This window comes from Phasianus colchicus, chromosome 7 (assembly GCF_987193195.1).
Source record: "Phasianus colchicus chromosome 7, bPhaCol1.hap1.1, whole genome shotgun sequence".
Taxonomy (NCBI): domain Eukaryota; kingdom Metazoa; phylum Chordata; class Aves; order Galliformes; family Phasianidae; genus Phasianus; species Phasianus colchicus.
This window is the reverse complement of record NC_143442.1, coordinates 15,782,970-15,805,430: the sequence shown is the minus strand read 5'-3', so window position 1 is coordinate 15,805,430 and position 22,461 is coordinate 15,782,970. Positions and strand designations below refer to the sequence as shown.

Genomic DNA, 22,461 nt, shown 5'->3' with positions numbered 1-22,461 from the left:
CACCCATAAAGACTCTGGTGAGAGCTCAGATTTAGAGTCAGTCCCAGTTAGTGAAGAGTTAATGTGATGGCCTCTTTCTTCTGAACTAAAAACGACCTGGGTAAGATAAAGGCTGTATTTGTAGAAAAAATACAAGTCAACATTAGAAAGTATGGAAAGTTCGGTCTTGGTTAAACCAAACAGTGTCCTTTTAATTTTCAGGATAAGGGCCTTTTTACTGTTTTTCCTCTTTTCCCCACTGGATAATCAAATCCTAGTATGATTAAGTCAGGTTTTAATTTTCCGTGCCAAAAGATTCCATACTCAGAAGCGATCATTTACGAAGTACTATTAAAAGCCAAATTCTGTTTTATCTATATGGCCTTTTCTCAAGTGAATGTACTCTCTCCTGCTGGTTGAGATGTGTTAGCTGACACTCTTCATCACCAGAAATGGCTCTGGACTGAGTCATGATCGAGTATGGGATGTCCTATATTGAGATGGCTGCGGTAGTTTCCTGCCCACGCTGCAGAACAGTTCAGACAGAATTGCAGCTACAGAATTGCAAATAAGATCTTGGCATTTGTGTAATAAACTTGAGCAGTTCAGTTACTGCTTTCTGAAAAGCAGAGCCAGCCCTGTATTCAGGAAAGGAATCTCTAGAGAAGCAAGAAAAAGAGGGATGTGAAATTCTGTATCTTCCTCAACATAAGCCATCCATACTTGTGAATCAGATCACCATGCTGTCTTGACTGCTGTGGTATGTATCCAGCAGGACACTTTGAAATGAAAGATATTGCGTGAATTACTATGTGAATGAATTGAAGTTAGGAGAAACAGCTATTTGGTAATCTTCAGACAATGATTTTGTACATGGCTAGTCTGAGATTCACAGTTTATTATTCCAATAAATGGGAAATTTGACACAATAGTGAAAACAAAGAATGCTTCAAGTTTCAAAATTAAGGAAAATAGTAGCACATTGTCACAGAGAACATGTGTGCAGTGTTATGGTTTTACAGAAAAAGGAATTAATCATTCCAGACACAGTCAGTTTAAAGTATGACACAAAACTCGTTTTGCAGAATTTCAGGCTCATGCAGGAAAGACTTACAACTGCACACAATGACTGGAAGGAAAGAAACCCTCACTGGTTACCTGGAATACTTAAGCATGACATTCCCAACTCAGTAGGGAAGGACTGAGACTCACAAATTGTCTGCTATCTAATTGTCTCTTGGCTCAGCTTGGGAAATGCAAATAGAACTAGACTGCAAAAATTGGTTCAAGGAGCCCTAACAGGATATCAAGCACTAAGCAGTATACAGCAGATGGTAAAAGATTTTTAAAAAGCAGTCTTCTTGAAGTTCACAATAGTCTAGGGAGTTAGAAAATGGCAGGTGGAGCAGGAACTGTAACAGGTTATAAATTGTCAATAATTTCCTTTTCAGTGGCAATGAAACTGCTCTTGAAATCACCAAAAGGTTATAGAGACACACTGTAATTGGAAGATACACACCTCAAGTGAGAACTGACACAAAGATATAACAACTACAAAAACTGCAGAGGAAGAATGTAATCTTCTGAATTAGCATTTATAAGCTAATGAAGAATTATGATCAGTCCAGAAAATCTTGGACCTAGATGCATCTAAAGGTTGCACAAAAGAAACACAAGCTACAAATTAGGATGATTAAACAGCCTATCTTAAGCACAAGGGACATAAGAACTTTGCACTTAGACACTCCATGTTGACAACTGAAACAGATAACGAAGCTCAGAAGAAAAACACTGTGTGACAGGAGGCTGCATCTGCAGAGTACTGAGTGATGCAGAGGACGCACGTGTGTACACAAACAGATCTAGGATTTTATCTGCATTAGGTACGTGTCTGATTTACCAGCTACCTCCACTGACTTCTTCAGTCTCCAACAAAATGCTAAGGAAATTGAAGGCACGACTCTTGCCAGTATACTAGTTGTAAAAAACAATCAATTCCTGACTACAAATAACTGTTAATGTTTGGTTGAATTGGTTATTTTCTGGCCCCTTATCCTCTTGCTATGGTAGGCAATTGTCTCTCTTCTCTATGCTTCAAGTCAACTATTCTGTCTTTGGCAGAACAAACGTAGTGGAAGGAGAAATTAGAAAAGAAAGTGAAATTACTGTTGTCAAGCAGATACAGAGTGAGTGGAGGATGCTGTAAAGTTTCAAGGAAATGGAAAAGAAAATTAGAATGTAATTATCTTGGTTGGTCTGCATTTAAATAGCCTGGAACAATAGCACCAAAGACAGATGTGAACTTTCCTATTCATCTTAATGGAGCATAACAGCAAAACGTAATTATGACAACTTTAATGCTAGTAGAGTTAACCGTTCCATTACTGAATTATATACCAGGCGTATCCATTGCAGCACCACTTTATTTCTTTAGAACTTTCTTGGTATTTACTAACATTTCATTCATCTTAAATGACTACTAAGAAAAATATTGCTGGAGCCTACAAAATGTTTAGAATCAGAAAGGCATGAGAGGCAATTCAGAATCACACATAAAATTGTTGCTTTCAGAGCTTTTACTTAAACTGCTCATTGATCCTTGATGTTTGGTTGTCACAATACTGTTTTTTCACTACAGAGAAATCTGATAGCTTCAGACTTTCTTCCCCTTCTGATCTTATAAGGAGCTCTTTAAATATTTAGAAGTCAGTCTGAGACTTTAAAAGACTTCCAGTCAAATTGGACTCCTGACAAAGAAGAATGTCACATAACTATAGCCTAGAGACATGAAGGTTAAGAGACTGAGGTCTCAGAAAGCTGAGAGCTTTTACTCTGTGGGATACTAATTTGCATGAATGGGTATGTTTGGAGAAGTTGTGCCTTTGCAAGTTAGCAGAAAAATATTCAATTCTCTGCCTTGATCTTCTAGCACAGTAACAATAGTAATGGAATAAAGCAGTTGAAGTTTTCTCACCTATTTAGCTCAGGAGCTGGAGGTAGACAATAAATCTCCTTCCTAGTCCCTATTTAAGGGTTAGCCACTGGGCTTACTCCCTTGGCAAATGAGAGTCTGAACACAGAGGGATTTTCAACTTTCATTTAAAATGTCTGATAATTTGGACAGAACTATCAGATAAGTCAAAAGAATCCACTCTGTAACAACCTCAACACAGCAGGTAAAGGGGAGAGAATAAGTATGGGTTATCTGGAGCACTGGAAGAAATCCCACTGATGACTTCTAGTTGCTATACAAGCTCATAGATTAAGAGATGATGCTCTTTGGGAAGCAAGGTCAAACAAATTGGCAAGAAACAGAAAAGGGGGCTGTGTCAGAGGAGAGAAAACCTTAGAGAATCCTTTGTAGATCAGTAGTTTTCTGTCAGCAGTGTAGTGACTTCATTATAGACCACTTATGTTTGTGTGTGTGTGGATGTGTATACATGCATGTGTAAGCACAAGTAAATGTTAATTTCCTGGAGATTCCTTGACTCCCTGAAGGTTGCAGAAGAAACCCAAAGTGCTTGAATTTAGTGGGTGGAAAGTAGGTTAGAAATAGGACAGTTTATCAAATTATGGTTGTCCCATCCCACAGACTGTTGTCCTTTCCTTGCAAGCTGTATAAATTCAGCCTTCAGCTACGTTTCCAACTTCAATTCCTTGTCACATTTCTCATTCCTGTCTCTCTGCTCAGCCAATGGCAGCAGTGCCAATCCCCCAGTTGTTAAATCTATCTGAAAGCTTCCCCCCTCCTACTTTATATCACCCTAAAAGTGATTTTTGCAGCCTCTCCTCCAGAAAGAGTGAATTTGAACACAAAGATGGAATATTTGAGCCAACGAGAGAAGTAAAAAGAGACTCCTTTGAGTCTTTTCTTTAACTCGCACTACCCTATGCACATTAAAAGAAGGAGGATGTCCCTTTAAATAGTTTGGGAGCCCTCTAGTGATTCTTGTTGCCTTTTGCTGAAGAAGTGCTTAAATCCTCCCCTGTTCCCATGGAAGTAGGTGGGGGAGTCTTGGCACACAGCTCATGAACCCAGTATTGCCATCCCATGGCCCAGCGTTAGTTTCATAAATCCTTAATGTAGCACAGAGAACCAGAATAAAGTTATTTCCTTTCTGCAGTCACCTGTTTGTCCATTTTGTTCACCTCTGACTTTCCCATCCTGCACAGTTTCAAGAACTGTGGCAGCCCTTTGCCCCAGTTTGTGAAGGCTGTCCGGGGCAGAGTCCCAAGCACATTTGTGCCTGTGTGTGCTGCAAAGCCTTCCTCTTTGTTCATAAGAACCAGAGTGTAAATCCTGAGCCTTCAGATTATGGTGGGAGCTGAACCTTTTGCAATTCTACCATTACAAGCTGAAAGCTCTTATAAAATATATTTTTAGGAGTCCTATTGAATCGCACAGTATGTAGCATAATGTAATCAATACAAGAAGCTGCATATAAATAATCTGTTTGGATTCTCACACATTTTAAGATGAGAGAGGGCACCATTCCCAGCAGTACTCCCCCCCTCCCTCAGAGTTCACACCTTTTATGGGGGAAAATGATTGTAAAGTATTCATTTAAGCCAATAACCAAAGCTTATGTTATTCATTTCTCGGTGATATACATAGTGCTCTTTTTGTATACTATTAACTGTGGACATATGTTTTTCATTTGACTATGTTACTTACACACACAATTCTTTTAAAAAATATGTAAAATATAACAGCTGCTGTAAAAAAAAATATATTTTTAGATCTCCGAAGAGCATAGCGAGCTGCAGCACACAACAAAAAATGGTTTGGTCTTTGTAATGTGCCCATAGTAAAATACAGAAGAATTTAATCCACTTGGTCAGCTCCCTGAAATGGGGTGAACTGACACAGTTATAGATGACAAAATGCTTCTGTGGAGTTTGTTCCCTGGCTGTAGCAGAAAGGTCTCGACCGTTCACTGCATCAAAGAAATGATACAAACAATGGATCAGCCAACTTTTAAAACAGCAGTATAAAAGCAATTGTAAAGGCACCAACTGTATCATCTGAGCTCTGCTTTGACATTGCTGTTTTCTGATGGCAAAAATATACCTATTTCCTGCCAGTGTAAGTGAGAGATTAAGGGGTAAATATAGAAAACCTAAAGTTTGCTTTGGATAAGAAGTTTTTTCTTTATGAATTATTGAATAAATCAAATATCCTTGGTTCTCATCCCAACAGAGTGTGATGATTGCTAGCTTGAAAAAAGTAGCAAGAGCAAACGTTGGCAAGAGCGAAGCATTATAATGTGATGGCTACAGAGATTCAGAGATAAGAAGGATTGTCAGTTACAGTAAATGCTATCAGTGTTGGTAGAAGATATTTAAACTGTAATTCTACCCAGATTAAAGTACTCAGGAAGGTGTTCTTGGATTGAAAGCAACCTCTGTGAACCTCTTCTAGGGAACAAATTCCACCACCAGGTAATGCATAGATGCAGATTGTTCTGTTGCCACACTTTTGGCTGCTACTGGGTGAAGGAATGGCAAGTATGGAAAACTGCCAAAACTGAATGTCTTCTTCCTTCTCTTCCAGTTGATAAGATAGGAACTAAAATGTTGTTGTTTTTTTTTTTTTTCTGAAATCAGTTATGCGGTATCTGGAAAGTAGGATGAGAAAACAAAATCTTTTTGAAGATCACAGTCAGCCAGTGGTAGAGAACATACTGGGAAGTATCCTGCTTCCAGGGGAGCACTGCCATCCCCTGCAGCAGCTGCAGCACCAGGCTGCAAAGTTTCTGCTGCTGTTCGGTGGGGAGTTACAGTCTGTACTTGTACCAGGTCCTGCTCTGCCAGGTTCTCTTAAAGCACCTTGTATCATCCAAGTTAAATGTCCAGAAAATGGTTCTCTTTTATGTGTGTGTGCGTGATTTTTTTCCCGTTATGTTCCTGTATCCATAGTGCTAAGCCCAGTGAGTTTAGAAGTGCTCAGAACATCCAAAACTGTAGGTAGGGCCTTTGAAGCACTTCTGTTCAGCTCTAGTGCCCAGGCTGTATGAAAATGTGCAGACATCCTTGAGTAACGTCAAGACGACTTCTTTAGTCACATGAAGCTGCACTAGCGATATCCAGCTGGCTTTCCACTAATTTTCAAAGTACTTGTTCTACAGCAACAGTTTTGTAATATTACTTTTTAAACTGTTGAAATTTAGCTTATTTAAAACCCTTTGTTTAGCTTAATGTGGATGTCAGGCTTTCCACATATCAGTTTTGACATCTGTATCCTCATTCTGCAGGCTGACTCTGATGTTGGCTGGAAAGTGGTGTAATTAAGCACCGCCAATATTTGGAAAGGCAATATGGGAATATATCTAGGGAATTCTGGTTTTACTTGGAAGCGGAAAGTCTGTGATCACATTAGATATATTTATTTAGCTTGCATAAATTTTGCACTTTTTATACATTAACTCAAAATAATCTTCGAAGTCATCAGGATAACCATAATGCTCTTTGGTATTTAAAAACTGACAGGTTCCAGGTCTTCACAAAAGTTCTCTCTTACTTTAGTTGTGATTAAGTAGTATTTAATGAATAATGATGGTGGTGTAGCATTTCTTGTAAAGTAGCAATCTTGCTGTATATTCCTTTTTTTGCTGTTGTACAATATAGTTTTTTGATCATAGGAGATCTGTGAAGCCACTTTCAGTTTCTGTTTTCTTAATAATCATGTAACTCCAGCAGAGATAGCTAATCTGAGACTCCTTAGATATTCTGTTCCCTTAAAAAACCTCTTTTTAATATTGATATATGAATTTTGTATCCAGTTTCTGCACTGCCATTGCGTTGAGCTACTGAACTCCAGCACTGCTTCTGGCCAATAGGAAATTGTCTGCAATCCTGAGCTTTTTGTGTGAGTAGATTTTTTGTCTGAGCAGTGACTTCTATTGAAACCATACTCATAGTGTTGCTGTTTTCTGTCATCTCAGAAGTTTGAAAGAATGGCAGATCAGCTTGATTTCAGTGCCAAACGTGTTATGGCAGTAGCACTCATCCGGATTCAGTCATAAGGTGGAGACAAAGAACATGAGGTAAAGTTTGCTGTCAAGTTTGGCCTGTGAAATTTATAAACCTCTGTCAGTGATCCAGTGATCTACTTAAACAGCATGGCAAACTACATGTACTAAATTAGAACTGGATCTAACTTGCCTTCAGGCTTGTGAACTTTGCCTGCAGATGTGTATTTACTACAGCATCTCTTTGACAGAGGATATATACATAACAGCAGCAATCAGGGATCAGCTTTGCACCGGCAGATTGCAGCTGATGCCTGGACTGAGGAACTAATACACTCATTCCACAGTCTAGAGGATAACACTGAACAGTTTGATTTTTAAAATGAAAAAAACCAATCTGTATATGTATTTTGTTTTGGGGGGAAGGCGATGGGGGAAACAAACTGTCTTTAAATTTTATGTGTTTTTTTTTTTTTTAAATAAGGGAAACAAAAACGTGAGAGAGAAATATTTGCACTTCTGTAGATTTTTCAGCTCCTGCATTTCATACATGCAACATACGTTGAACATTTTTGCTGGGATGAAGCAAGACAAAGGCAATTCAGGGTGAATTGCTCCCAGCAAGTAAAAGTCCATAAGAACATCTGGCAGAACAATGGAAACCCTGTATGGAGCAGTGGTGGTGAACTGCCGAGGTACAGAAAGCAGGACAGAGAAATCTTCTCATCACTTAAGCAGTAGTGTTGTTCTGACTGTATCTTTTTCAGTAGTTGTATTTTAAAGAAAAATTGCTCATTTTATTGTATTTCACTCAAAGCAATTTGGTTTTGTTTGAACATAGCACATTTTTGTAGAGAAGAGGAAAGAGAAATGAAGTTTAGTGCATTATCAAAGTAAGCAGAAAAGCTACAGTCATCAAGAAAACAAGAATTTTGAAAACATTTCATTCGTTATGTCACTTTAATTTAAAATTGTAACAAGGATTGCTGCTTACTGCTCAAATTTTCTATGTCAGCAGCACATACTCATGAATGGACACTATAAATTTTGAAGTGAATTTCCAGTGGAATACTTAATGAAGTCCTGGGCTGTGCAGAGGGCAGGATGCCACAAGTGCACTTCAGGTAAAGCTGCATAGTTCTGCCAGGGACCATGGCATCAGCTTTTATGTCAGGGAGACAGGCTGAGCTCCTTAACCACATGGCAGACTTACCAGTGCTATGATTGCCAATCTAATTGTTATTTGGGAAAGCTGTGGAGGTTGAATGTAAGCCATGAGCTTTGGATTATTCTGGAATCAGAGGAAGAGTAAACTTCCGAGGGAAGTTTTTCATTCTTCAGTGATTACAAAGAAAGCCTGGGGAGATCATACCAGCAAAGCTGAAGTTTGGTTCTTTATAGTGCAAGTGAACGATTTTATGATTTCCCATTTCTATAACATCTCTTCTTTCTTTTCCTCTGATATCTGGCATATACCTTATAAAATTGTCTATAAACTTCCCACCAGATTTCTGTACAAGTAAAACCTGCGGAAGCTTGGAATTTTTTTTTTTTTTTTTTTTTTTTTCACCTACATTTTAAAACCTCAGAAATTCATAGTAGTGCCTAAATTCTCAAGGTGCTGGAATTTTCACCTGTTAGATGCTCTAAGAAAAATCAATTTTCCATTAGTTTGCATAGCTCATGGCAAGGTAAGGTGCTGAAACATAAATGAGGTTTGGAGAATATCTTAGTGTCAAAAATAATAAATTCTGCTAGAATGAATAAGATTATTACACCTGTAGCCAGTCAACAGTGGATTTTAATATGCAAAGTAACATTATGCCCATCACCATTCCTGAGTTACTGCAGCTGTAATCTACTGAGACCATCCTAACTGGAAATTCTATTGGAATTGGTGGCTGGTAGGGAGTTTTGCACCTTTGACATTTCTTCTCACGCTTCCTGAGTTATGATCATGTGCATTTGCTTGCCTATTTGTTGTACTTATTTTTTCTCTTCCAGCCTTGTACATCACTGTTGTGTAATGTTGTGCAGCCAAGACGAACTATTGAGTGGGGCTTCACATGTGATGGATCAGTTATTTAATAGTATATTTTTTAGACTAACAAGGGCACTCAGAAATCTTAGCAAGCATTTTTATATCCCACAACATTAAAAACTCTGTTCTACCAAATAAAAATGCAACATTGGAAAAAACCAAAAATAGCCTTTTAAGATATGGGTAACTTTTAGTACCACTTCACAATGACTACCCTTTTCTTTCTCATCAGAGTCCAGACAATGCTTTTCATCTCTGTCTCTCCTGTATATTATTTGTGGACTTACTGAATGATATCACTGCCCATGGCACTCATCTTTTGGAAACAGTTCTGGATCTGCATATTTATTATAATAATTTCTAGCTGAAATGCCCTAGAGTCTCAGAGACACCGACATTCTGCGTGGTTTTGCAACATATGAGCATATATGAAGAAGACAGTCCCTGTCCCCAGAAGCTGAAAGTTCAGATCAACAGAGACTGGAACTAAAAGAGAAAACCAGAAAAAGATGAGGCAATATTAATAGGTGAGTTAGTTGTTGGCTGGCTAGTGTTGATCTATTTAGAGGTATCAAGATAAAGGGAAGCTTGAAGGAGATATGTGAAGATAGTGGGGTGTTTTTATCAGTAAATAACTATCTACTTTTAAATCAGAACTTCACCCTGGTGGTTATGACTCCCACTTCCACAGGTTATCAGAAACACAATCCCTGCCACTACTATGTTTCCTGAATAAAGCACATTGCTATTTTACAACTGATATGTGAAAAAGAACGTGATGAAAATTCAGTGGCACTGATCCATATTTTCTGTGTCTTGGTCTTTTCCAAAAAACTTCCTGTCATTTTTGAATAGAAACAAAGATTCCTTCCAACTTTTTGTTTCTGAAGCAGCTTTTCCAGCTGATGAAAATGTTGCATGAGGGCAAGAAAACTTGCATTAACAACACACTCATTTTTCAGCAGAGAACATACTCAAATAAGAAATGCACTGGCAGAATCTGGCATAATACCATACATTAATCTCACAAATTTTTTTGGTAACGTTTTTTCTTCTCACATCCCAGCTGCATTAGAATCAAAGAAATAAATGTTTACAATATAATTTAGAATTTTCTAATCTTTTCCTGCTAATAAAATCATTCTTCATGGGCTCTGATTTTGCACTGTCTGGCAGTAATATACTTTGTGTAGTAATAATACCATCATTCCACTTTTCCATCTGGATGAATAAGCTAATATAACTGAGAGGTGCCTCGTTGAATCAATGAAACATAGTATAATGTAACCATTTTTCCTCCCAGCCAAGCCTGGCTCAATTTTTGGTCTTGAAGGAAAGGTGTGGTGCTCTGAAATCAATTTGATGGATCACATTTTAATTTTCCATTCAAGGCTTTTTTATATGGTTTTAGATTGAATTTGTTTCTGGCAGGTTGAGGTCAGATACTACAGCAAGCAGTAGTACCAAGTACTTCTGGCTTGGCTCTTGGTTTGTTCTACAGTATGATGTCTGCGCATTTTCTGGTTGACAATGAAAACTGTTTCTGCTTCTATTTCTATTCACCTACTCAGTGTTGTTAGCATCATTCTGTGTTTCTTATTCCACCTTAAAAATTGTTACTGAAAACTGATCCAAGGAGGTAGGGCATGTACAGCAGCTGTTCAAGAAACTTCAGACAAAAATAGTTCAGAAGGACTCTTCCAGTCCTGACCATCCAAGAGAGCAAAAAGCTTGTTGTCATCTACACTGCTTGTCATGAATAGCTGAGAACTGTTGAAAGGCAGCATAAGCAAAATCTTGTCTGGTTTGGTTTGGTTTGGTTTGGTTCTGCCTCCTGCTGGCAGTGGAAAAAAAGAAAAACAAAATTGGCATTTTCTGTGCACCACACTTTTCAGGGCTTTTGTGCCATTAGAATGATGCAAATTATATGAAATGCAGGCATTTCTTGAACTTCTCATGCAGTACTTATTGATTGGTGCTAGGTATACCAACTGAAGGTCTGAGGGATTAATATCCCTAATTTTTCTCCAGATCATGGTGTAATGTGACCAGAGGTTCAGGTGGTCAGGCAAAGAACAACATCTGCAAGATTTGGAGGCTGCACTTAAGAGCAGATCTTAATCATTTTACCAGCCAGGATTACTATCTTCCAAATATACATAGCTCTATCATAAATATATAGATTTTCACATTTTCCTAATAAATGAATGAAAAATACCTTTTGGGGAATAAAGTGATATGTTTTTAAGACGTTTGTTTACTTTTCTTGTAAGCTCCTGAGATGGCTAACATACTAGTTGTTAATCACACCATCTGTTCAAGCAGTGTTTGACTAAATGAATCAATTCATACTTTTTCTTCTTAAAGCAGTTTTTTACAGAACAATATGTTTGTGTCTATTACCCCATCATTTGGCAAAGTAATATGAGATATTTTAATTTTCCTATTTATTGTGCATGGATTTTCAATCTCTAAATATTTTTTTAAAAATATGCATACAGCACAGAAAAGCTGTGTCTATTGATTTCTGTAGCACTGCAAACAGTGGAAAAATCTGTTCCATTCTGCTGTCAAATTCCAACCATCTGATTATATTTAAATGAGTTATTTCAACATGTTACTTTTGAATGACCGTCGTGCAAGCCATTCCTAGTTTGTACCGAAGATGGCAGTGGTGCACAACCTAGCTTCTGGTGCTTATCCTTGAAGAATTATTTCCCATATTTGTGTTAGAGGTTCCAGGAAGGAGCAAATTAGAGAAGGATGATCCTGCAAATGAAAATGGCATCCCTTCGTAGTTGTCTTTGTTTTTAACTGGTTTAATTTACATAATTGCAATCAGAATTTGTGCTAAATAAGGTAACTAAAGATTAAAAACAGTAGAAAAATCTCCTTGGGCTTTACACTAAAAGTTAAATGGATCACTTTTGAACTTTAGGATTGCAACCAGTCTGTTTTTGTGTGTGCTTCCTAGTTTCAGTTTTCATTTTACTTAAAAGTCTTGGTCATTTCTGAAGCCTCATCTGAAAGGCTATAAGTTTCAAGTGAGTTTAAGTCATTTCTGACCCACAGAAACTGTGCACAAATACACCTGGATGAATTCCTGACTCTTCCTTTACCTTAAAGCACCTTTTTGAAGTTCACCCTAACATAAATATGAAGGGAAATGCTGGAGTGAGCACCAGTAAGAATCTGGCAGATAGTTAGTAATAAAATAAAATAAAATGAATAAAAATGATGATTGAAGCCACAACACTATTACAAAACAAACAAGCAAGCAAGCAAGCAAACAAACAAACAAACAGAGTAGTTCAGTATGCTATAAAGAGTAATATCAAAGGAAGACTGACTGGATGACTGGCCTTTGCTGGGTAAAATATTGACTGGAGGGCTGGGTTCAGAGAGTGGTGATGAATGGAGTTAAATTTGACTGGCAACCAGTCACAAATGGTGTTTCTCAAGGTTTGGTGTTGGGGCCTGTCCTGTTTAATAACTTTATTGATGATATGAATGAGGAGATTAAGTGTACCCTCAGTAAATTTGCAGGTGACACCAAGTTGGGAGGTATTGTCAATCTGTTCATCTGAGAATAGAAAGATCCTACAGAGGGATGTGGACGGGCTGAATTGCTGGGATGAAGTTCAACAAGACCAATTGCTGGATTGAAGCAATGCTACAGGCTTGGGGTAGAGTGGCTGGAAGACTGTGCAGAGGAAAAAGAGCTGGAGGTGCTGGCTGACACTCAGCTGAACATGAGTCAACAGTATGCTCACATAGACAAGAAGGCCAATGGCATCCGACTTGCATCAGAAATAGTGTTGCTGGCAGGAGCAGGGAAATGATCGACCCCCTATACTCAGCTCTGGTGAGGCCAGGCAATTGTGTTCAGTTTTGGGCCCCTCGCTACAAGAAAGTTGCTGAGAACTTGGAGTGTGTCCACAGAAGGGTAATGTAGCTGGCAAGGGCTCAGGAGCACAATTTTATGGGGAGTGGCTGAGGGAACTGGGATTATTTAGTCTGGAGGAGGCTCAGAGGAGATCTTATTGCCCTCTACAACTCCCTGAAAGCAGGTTGTGACGAGGTGGGGAATTGGTCTCGTCTTCTGACTAACTAGTAATAGAATGAGAGGGAATGGCCTCAAGTTGTACCAGGGAAGATTCATGTTGGATATTAAGAATAATTTCTTCTCCAAAAAAGTGGTTAGGTACTGGAATGGGCTGCCCAGGGAGTCACAATACCTGGAGGTGTTCAAAAAACATGTAGATGTGGCACTAAGAAACATGATTTAGTGGACAATATTGGTGGCAGATGGACAATTGGACTAGATGTTCTTACTGGTCTTTCTAACCTTCATGATTCTGTGATTCTATGATTCTATGATTCTAATCATTCATTGTTATAATGGACTGAGCATAAGTTTTGATATCACGGTGGTATTGCAGCTAATAACAGTTTCTAAGGGCTATATCTTATTTACAAGAGCGCTCATGAAAAAGTAAGTGCTTTTCCTCACTGCTGTGATATTACTGTCCTTTATAAGAGAGACAATTTTGTCCTCAAAAGTAAATGTCTATTAAATCTTTTAAAGAAAAAATGTTCTGAAATAGTGGCTTATTCAGATTCTGTTTTTCAACCTGAATCTTATTGTCCAAATTCATATATCGGCAGGTTACTTAGCCAGCAAATGTTTATTAAGTTAATGAATAGTGCTGGTGAGATCTAAATAGAATCTTTATTGTCCCTTGGTTTATTAGGTTTTATTTATTCTTTTTTTTTTTTTTAAACAACAGATATAGAAAGTAAAAAGCAAATGTGTCTGGGAAAAGACTTAATATTTTTAGGCTGTAAATTGTGATCAGTGTGGTGTTGTGCCAGTGGAACAACATTGTCTTGATAGATTGTATATAGAGGAGTCTGTAACGTAGGCTACAAAAACGATGAGCACCTTATGACTAGGTTCATAGCCTTGAACTGGCACTAAACGTGAACTAGAAGCCATGGAAACGTATGAAATAATAGATTGTTTTCTCAAGTGTCCTGATAAGGTAATAAGTTGTTGATTTATTTTACAGAAAGTGGAGGTTTTGTATTTCTTCTGTTTTAATTACCAGCTAATATTAGTCTCCTCGATGTATTGCATAAATCATTGAGTTAATTCCTCTGAGAAAAAGGATTATTTCTTGGCATACTGAAGACAAAAGAAGACATTCTTTCACACTCCCAGCCCCATTTCAAATCTAAATATTTAGCATTTAACAAACTCGATCCACTACGTTACTGTGAATCATAAGGTTTATTTGACAATGGAGGGGCCCATACCTTCAGCAGAAGGAAAGCACAGTTTCGTGATTTCTCTTACAGTCTTAGTTAGGTGTTGCTTAAGTTTCAGCCACTATTCACTCCAGTCCTTGTAGTATTAATGTATGGAATTTATATCATATAATTAATTTCCTCTACTGGAGAGACATTGTTCTCACATTATTGATGACGAGGATGTTTCATGTCTTCACACCACTCCTAATGGCTCATTTCTAGAGAAAGGCAGGCAGTTGAGGAAGGGAGGAAGGAAGAGAAGCAGGAAAAAGAAAGGATAGCCATATGCTTTGTAGGCCTCCAGAGGACAAAGGCAGTGATTGGAGTTGTTATAATGCTACACAGTTCAATTGTGATCTCAGGGGTCAATGATACCTAACTGAAGTCAGCACAGAAGGCAATGTTGAGATAAAGATTTAGTTTCCAGTATTACAGCCTTATAGATGTTCCACTGGGAAGTCCTTCTCTGAGTCCTGATCCATCTTCAGAAATAAACGTAAACTACATCAGAGAATTTTAATTTGTCTATGTTATAGTTTATTTGAATATCAAAACTTTGATTTTTATTTGCTTTTTCAACATTTTCAAAACACTGATTTTTCTCTGTTTAAGGGGGTACAGAAGGTGGCTTTGCAATGTGAGGTAAAATTAGTTATTCAGTTGTCACCTCAGATCACTGAGAAATCCAGGTAGAGCTATGGCATCACTGTGAAACTGCTTGTACACAGCTTTATCTGGTTCATTAGAAAGGATATCTTGGGGGTTTATGTCAACTTCAATAATGGCACCTTCTTTCTATATATATTAGAACTCTTGAAAATCTAGTAAGCAACATTACTGTGTTGAGATTGTAGATGTTATTTAGCAGATAGATCAGGTATGACATTATAAAAAGGAAAGAATTACATTTTTTTCCTGCTAAGGGAACTGTATTTACCTACTTTATGTTAATAGTCTGACAAATTTGACTTAGCATTCATATCTCTTTTGCAATACTCTTTTTTAATGGATAGAGTTCTTCATTATGTTCTTGATCTTTTTTGATTGACCAGCACTTTTACAGTTTTCTAATTATGAAAGCATAAAATCTTTCATGATTCAACCTGATCTCCTTATTGCTTGTATATGCTATAAGCTGAATTTGTGCAGTCACTATTTGTATGGGGGGATCACTGGCACATATATATATTCCAGAGACTTCTGCAGGATCATTTTTGTAATTGCACTTTTTGTAAGTAGAAAGTAGATAATATGTAATGGTTTCGTATGTAGAAAAGGTAATGCAAGTGGTTACTCTTGTTGTAAAATCTCTTTTATGGATTTGTAACTGACCTTTTCTAAAACCTAAACTATTTTACAATAATACTGGGTTTTCTTCTCTGAAATTTAAATTTTCTTAAAATAATCTAAAATCTTTTATTTTAATCAATTTAAATGCGTGATTTCACTGAAAAATAGTTTGTACTATGTGATTATTTTAATTCTCTTTGTAAGTAAACACATTAAAATGAATAGTTTGAAGGGGAAAAAAAAGAAGCAAGGACTAAACTAAGACCTTTATTATTTAAAGATGTTACAAAATTATTTATGTCAAGTTAGAAAGTGAGATACTTCTGGTTATTAATAGAGCAATATGCCACTTGTGTTGAAGAAAATCATCATTGGTCTATAGAGGTAAAAGTTTTCATTAAATTTATTCTCGATTTTGTGCTATAACTGAGCGAGAAATTACAAAGGAGAAAATACCGCCTGAGTGCTCCTAATGAAAGGCATTCAAACAGAAGAGGCTTCTTCAAATTTTGTGGTTCTACCTGCATTGAAAATGACAATCTATTTATATTACTCTATGTCCAGCTCACTAAAATTCAAGTTCAGAAGTCTATATAATTTTATTCTATGTCGCTGCGATAGCTTGAGGTATTAGGAAATAAGTTTGCTCTCATGAGTGCCTATTGTTGGAGCAGGAATAGAATGGAAACAAATTGAAATTGATAACTTTCTCCCTGATCTTCTGCTATTTCAAGCTTTAGGAAGTTAAAAACTGTTAGCTATTATTACCTCTCTATTTAGATATGGCTTTCTGTCCCATGTGAAAGGTGCAGAACATTTTGCCAGTAATAACGTTATTGGTAATTTTTACTCTGTATTTTCAGTTAAACAGAGAAGTTGTTGAATCCCCAGACATCACAAATAAATCTGCAGAAAACACCCTAAATCTCTTTTGGCAAAGAGTTCAAGTACAGAAGTGCAATGCCACCAAAAAGAGATTGCACTCTCCTATTCATCAGTAGTAGAAACAGATTATTGTAAGTTTTAATATACTATCTCCAAAGAGCCATGTGATATCGTATCCTATTGACCAGACTGTGCACTGTAAAGATCTCCCAAATCCAGTGAGCTTTAAGTTCATGGGCTTATGTTGTTTACCAGCATCATGCGGCTAATTCCTTACATATCTTCTAACTGGTGCTTAGATGATAAAGTTACGGTTATAGCAGATTAGAAGGGAATAAGATGAAAGAAACGAAAGAAGATGAGCAAGACAGGACATCAAACTAATTTGCTGATCAAAACATATTACTGATTAGATTTGCATAGTGTCTGATTCCCTGCTATTGTCAGGTCATACACACTCCGCTCCTCATTGAATCGTATATTTGTTCATTATTTGTTCATCTTTCTTTGGACTTTTGCTCCCTCAGTTCTTTCCTATGAGGTGGTGGTGGCACTGCTTTAGTGGCTCAGCAATTTCCACCTTCCGACATTCTCCTACTCTAAGTACTCTAATTCTCTAAGTATTGTGGAAGAGAGAAGCAATCAAAAACAAATGCCTCCATTTGTAGGAGCCTTCAGCTGCTACAGACACTGTTAATTCCAGAGGCTTATTTTCAAAACAAAAAGCAGTACAGTGCAGTAGTTCTACCTAGAAAGGAAGGCTCACTATCACTGAGCTATCTGTTGAATTTCTTCAGTGAGTTGTTTATTCCTGTACTAGGTTTGTGTATAAACTTTTTATTTTCCTTCTGCTGCAGAACACTGAAGAATTACATCTTGCATACACTTTTAAACATTGTAAGAACATTCCATTTGCAATTTAAATTCATTACATTTCAAAGCAAAGAAGAAAAGGAAATAATAATGATGGGAAAATGTGTTTAAAAAATGATATAAAAGTGTATTATTCAAGGGAAACAATTCTTTTACAATACAAGAACTGTTAAATTGCAAAATAATGTCAATTACTGCAGCAATAATATTGCAGTTGTGTTTCTAACTCACTTCTTTTGCATACCTTTTTTTTGTCTTCTTATTAATGTAGAAACAAAAACTCTGTGGACTTAGAATTGAAAAAAAGTAAATTACTTTCAGGCCGCTTAGCAGCAGTTTCTAATCACTCAGGTGAACCTTCTACAGTAAATGCAACAATGCACTTGCAGAGCAGGCTTGGTGATAGGGCTAATGGTGCTTCTAGGCTCCTTTGCTCTGAAGAAGAGTGAAAACAAAAATAATGGTGGAGAAGCAGCACAAGTAAGGGAATTTGGTCACAGGTATTGCAGAAAGGAGTTGTTATTTTATAAGCCTGCTAGAAATGCTGTTAGAAATGCAGCACATGTGCCAGTGATGTCATTATTTTGACCAGGATGGCAGCAAACCCAGCTTCAGCAGACTTAGAGTCAGTTACACGAATGCGACAAGACACCTGTGGCTACTGGCCTTTCTGGTATCAAATGGACTCTTATTGAAAAATTCAATGCCTCGTGTTATTTCCTAAGGCAACACTTTAGCATTCATTCCTTTCCAATAAAACTTTGAGTAACCTGCTTTTATGTAGAAAATTGAGTGAAGGGACTTGCACTTTCCCTCATACGAAAGCTTTCGCTGTGGGCTTATGTGGTCAGTAGAAAATGAGCACAGAATTCCACTTAGTTATCATTAGGCGTCATTTGAGCAACGTCCTATGGGTTTCGATTTAGCCAGACAATATGATAATCTCTTCCTCAAAGGATAACGTAGAAGTGAGGATGTATCTGCTCATAGAGTATGTGAAAATAAATGATAGGTGGAAAACCCCCATATTTTCTAGAATAAAAGATGCACATATTATTTATTTGTTACTTCAATTGTGTTAATAATAACTGTTTCCAACCACTTTACACTTCAGAATATACAATCTGTGTGAATTTTAAGAGCATATACTTCTGCTTCTGTTCTTTTCAAAGCAAAATATTATGGTGAGCCAGTTTTGTATGTATTATTACATCCTCTCAAGGGACTTAAGTAAAAAATGTCTGTGAAACATTACTCTAAATCACCAGTGAATGAGGCCTCTCACAGTACATAAACTTAACTGTGTTCATAAGTCTTCTCTGGGTCAGGGCTGAAGAATGCATTTACTTACCAGCACTGCCTTAAAGACATCTTAACATACAAAAGAATCAAGCACAACAAGAAAAGCATCATTCTTGTGAAGGCACTTGACATTCCCTGAAGCATTCACACCCATAAAATCAGTACACACCTGAAAAGCAGACTAAAGTACAAGCAGCTGAAATATGTTTTTGTAGGAGAAGTTCAAATATTTGCAAATATTAAGCAATTGTTCCACACTCCTAATACAACTGGTTGCATTACACTTGAATATGCAAAGGTCTCTCAGTATCATGGAGGAAACCGAAAACTTGATAAGGTCTGAAACTTTTTGTGTTCACTGAATATGTGTAAATATGCATTCAATTAGTCTGTAGTAATTCTAAAAATGTTGTCTATTCATACTTTGGGATCCTCAGGCTTCGTACAATGTGTAATTTACTTCCAGTTGAGAACAACCTCTGTTGTTCATTCAGTATGTGAATCCACCAAGTGGATTCTATATTAAGAGTATTAGTATATTGCTACAAAATGCTTTCATTTTTGCAGAGCTGATTGGAGAAAGAAAGTTCTGCACCAAAATTACCAAGTCACATGCTGAAAAATTATACGGGTATATAAAAAACTGATTTATAATGGAAATACTGAATCTAAAGAAGGTGACGTAAATGGCTGCTTCCCTCAGTCACTTAAAAAGTAACTATGTCTATATAATTCCATCTGTTATGGAGTGAGATAGAGTGCTCCATACAATAAACTTAACCACTGAAACTTTTTAGACTCTATAGCCATTCTCATCGCTGAACTTAAGCTGTGCGTTCTTCTAATGCTCGGAATATATTTTTCTTACCATTTATATTTGTTTTGTAATACTGGGAGACAGATTAAAGAACTGTAAATCAGGATCTCTTGAGTTCTCCTTTCCATTCTTCATCTTAACTGGCTTCTTTCCATGTTGCTAGTTAGCTACCTACATCTTAAGAGATTTTTAAGAGATCTGTGCTGCAAGTGATGACAAAAGTGATGACAAAAAATTTGGAGATAGACTGTAAATTACTTTGCAAGCCTTTCATATTAGCTATAGCATTTTAAATGCAAAACACTTATACTGAGCATTAGGAAACTTTTTACTCTGCTTTATATACTGCATGCATTCAAAGAGCTGCCCTGCTTCTCTTGCTAGAAAGCAATGTAAACCACTGATGTTTTAACATTATACTCATGTAGGGGGTTGTTCTTTTATGGAATCATTCATATTCGGGTTATGTTCCCATTTGATTCTTTCCCTTCAACTGCCTATCTGTGATGCAGGAACTGAAGCTTAGAGAAAATTGGCAAGGAAGCATTTGTCTAATGAGAGAAGACTCAGTTATGCTCTAGGTCCTGTAAAATCCTGCTCTCGTCTCTTCCTATGGCCAGCAGCTGTACCTAGAGAGCCACATCTGCCTTGTGAGGGGTACACTGGCAAGTGTATATGAAGAGAACTGCTTGAATAACTTGAAAAATACTCTTGCAACATTTATACATGCATCACTGCAGAGATGGCAGTGGTTCCCCTTCTTACATAATTTTGTACATAAAAAGGCATCTCTCCATACAGTATTTCAGCATTTGCTGTATGGGCCAGGACAAAACAATATTTTATTTTTATTATTGTTATTCTCAGAGGTTAGACTATTATTTAATCTTCATTTAAGTAGAAGAGATCAAGAAAGTTATGATCTCAACATCTATACTCAATAGAAAAGTGAATGAATACTGTTTAAAGTTACATATAAATACAATCACTTACTGGTAAGTTTTCTGCTACCTGTTGATGTTATACTAGTTTCTGCTAATGTGGATATGAACAACTAATTTCATTGATGGGCAATACTGAATGCACCAGAAAAAGAAACAGATAGGTTTGGCTACAATTATGTGATTTTTTTTTTAGAGATAAGTAAAGTGACTGGTCATCACTCCTGAGAAACACTTTAATGGAAACAAGTGTGGATTAGTCTGATCCTGCAAGAGTTGTTCAGTTATTGGTTAGAAAACAGGCTATCCACTATCATACTATTTATCACTGAGCTATATACCATTGCTTCCAGATACTTAATGCCTGGGGTGGGAGCATAATTCAGATTATTTCACTTCAAAAGCAGAGGCCATTTACCCACTTGAGCAAGAGGAGGATGTTTATTATTCAGTTTCAGCACAGATTCAAGGAAAATTGGCCAGGGATTAGAACAGCTGAGGGCATGACAAATTTTCTCAAAAATGCCTGCATTTCCATTGCATGAGCTATAATGAGGAACTACTGTGTTCACAATTTTTCACCTAAAATTATTTTGCAGGTGTTTGTAATTGCGAATCACCCTCTCTTAAATTCTGCTGGTGAAAGTAAGAATTCTTATTTGATATGTCAAGTATAGTAAGTGGTCAAAATGTTTTGAAAGAGTACTATTTAAAAATTTCAACTAATACTTCTAAGCAGTTGGCTTGCACTTCTGAACAATGCACAAGTGCATACAGTGTTTTTCTCCTCCTGAGTGAAATAGGCAAGTAAGTTCACTTATTTCAATGTCTCTAATTAACAGAGAGGTGAGTGAGTACTGTTTAAAATGATACGTGACTGAACACAGCCAGTTTTTGGTAATTTTTATTCCACGAGCAATGGTTGATGTATCAGCCAATATTTTAATAACTTCCAAAAGAGCAAAAAAATACGAAAGCCTCCAACTACTTTTCCACTAACTTTCAGTTGAGTTTCTTAAGAACTACAAAAACTCATCCAGAAAATCTGTGGAAAAAAAACTGCAGATTTTCTGTTCAAGCACATCACGAGAGATTTTCATTCAAAATATCAAAAAATCAGTGACAGTTATTGATCGAAATCTGACTTAACTCAGCTTCTGAAATACACTTCTGAATATTTTCCAAGATCCTGAAATAATCTTCTAACATGAGGTGCTTTCGGCATTGGTAAAGGACACAGAAAAATAGGCTACTTTTTTTATTCTTTACAGGTTTTTTTTGCTGGTTGGTTCCTTTCCAGAACTATTCCATAGGCAGAGATAAAAGAGACCATGCAAAGTGGACACAGATTAGATATCTTAGACCAGTATAATGACTGCTAGTATCTTTTGTGACAAGCCACGCAGCTTTGTATTTCTCTTCCTTATACCTTCTGCTCAAAATCACCTAAGAATTCTTGCAATTTGCTTTAATGAAAACACATTTGTGTTTCAGGAAGAATAGTGTTGCATCTCTTCAGCTCATTAGGAAGTAAAAACCATACGTTCAATATGATGTGCAAGTAAAACTTTCATTTTAAACTGTGTTGCTACATAATTATCCTGTTTACAGTCTTTCCTACAGTTTTTCTCACAGAAAAATGTAGATTTGGATTCTAACTGGAATGAAAATGCCAGAAAGCTTTGGCAAGAGGAAGATTGCTGCATACTTAGGGATATTGCACGGAGAAAGAAATGTGTTTGTAATTAGGGAAACGCAGAGCAGTTCTTATTACATCTGAGAAAAGCCAAGTAGAGTAACTTTCTGAAGGATAGACCATGTAACCTTAAGTGAATAAAAATTTAGCTTACAGTAATGTAGTTAAAGGAAATACACAGATTCTCACAAAGTTGCTTTAACTTTTAATCTTCTATAATCCATTTCTTCCATAATTGATTTGTTCCTGGATTAAAACATGCACGCTGTCCTGCAAATTTCAAAGAGTCTGGACAATTTTCTCTTAAAATCTGCAAGTAATGGTCACAAAATTCACACGCATACAAAAAAATT

General features: G+C 36.9%; 1 protein-coding gene across 2 annotated transcripts in view; it reads left to right on the top strand.

Annotated features, from left to right (window-relative positions):
* RBMS1 (RNA binding motif single stranded interacting protein 1) overlaps positions 1-22,461 on the top strand; it is a 345,593-nt gene that overhangs the window by 95,893 nt on the left and 227,239 nt on the right. The window lies entirely within an intron of this gene.